Source organism: Penaeus monodon, chromosome 18 (genome assembly GCF_015228065.2).
Source record: "Penaeus monodon isolate SGIC_2016 chromosome 18, NSTDA_Pmon_1, whole genome shotgun sequence".
Lineage (NCBI taxonomy): Eukaryota > Metazoa > Arthropoda > Malacostraca > Decapoda > Penaeidae > Penaeus > Penaeus monodon.
This window is the reverse complement of record NC_051403.1, coordinates 24,662,440-24,663,451: the sequence shown is the minus strand read 5'-3', so window position 1 is coordinate 24,663,451 and position 1,012 is coordinate 24,662,440. Positions and strand designations below refer to the sequence as shown.

Here is a 1,012-nt window from a genome sequence, read left to right as displayed (position 1 = left end):
TCCTCCTCCGGCCATCGCCTCGAGCTTCCTACGGCCGCCTCCTGCGCCTTCCTCCGGGGTTCCCTCCGGGGCGGCAGGAGGAGGCTATCTTGAAGGAGGAGGAGGAGGAGGATGGGGAGGAAGAAGAAAAGGAGGATGGGGGGAGAAGGAGGGGGTGGAGGAAGAAGAGGAGGAGGAGGAAAAGGAGGATGGGGAGGAGAAGGAGGATGGGGGGGAGGAGGAGGGGGTGGAGGAAGAAGAGGAGGAGGAGGAAAAGGAGGATGGGGAGGAAGAAGAAAAGGAGGATGGGGAGGAGAAGGAGGAGGAGGAGGAGGAGGGGTAAGAGCGGGAGGAGAATGGAAGAGGTGGAAAAAGATTGGAAAGAGGAGCAGGAGGGGAAGGAGGAAGGAAGAGGTGGGAAGGGTAGGAGGAAGAGGAGAATGGAAGGGACGGGAGGAAGAGTGGGATGATGATGATGATGATGATGATGATGATGATGAGGATGATGATGATGATGATGATGATGATGATGATGATGATGATGATGATGATGATGTGATGATGATGATGATGATGATGATGATGAGGAGAGGAGGAGGAGGAGGAGGAGGAGGAGGAGAAAGAGAAGTAGGAGGAGGATGGAAAAGAGAAGGAAAGGGAGAAGGGGGGAAGGAGATGAGGAAGCAGAAGAAGGAGAAGAGGAAGCAGAAGAAGGAGAAGAGAAGAAAAAAAAAATAGAAGAATAAGAATAAGAAGGAAAAGAACAAGAACAAGAGGCGAAGAAGATTAAAAAGAAAAAGAAAAAATAGAAGAATAAACTAAAAAGAAGGAAAAGAGAAGAGAATAATAAGAAATAAAAGACGACGAAGAGGGATGAAAATGGCAAAGTAGCGTGGTTACTGCGATTTTTTTTTTTTTTTTTTTTGGATGGGAGAGAGAATTTTGATAATAATAACGTTCCTGAAGATGCGACTGTGGACTGGAAAAATGGCTACGGCGAAGAAATGTATTTTGTGAAATATCCGTAGCTTCA

General features: G+C 47.4%; 1 protein-coding gene across 1 annotated transcript in view; it reads left to right on the top strand.

The window, feature by feature from the left end:
- The first annotated feature begins 684 nt into the window (after positions 1-684).
- The window catches only part of LOC119584343 (tyrosine 3-monooxygenase-like), a 60,915-nt gene continuing 60,587 nt past the window's right edge, over positions 685-1,012 (top strand). The window contains exon 1 of the mRNA XM_037932903.1: positions 685-1,012. This exon is cut by the window's right edge and continues 847 nt beyond it. The gene's annotated coding sequence lies outside the window, so the exon portion shown is untranslated.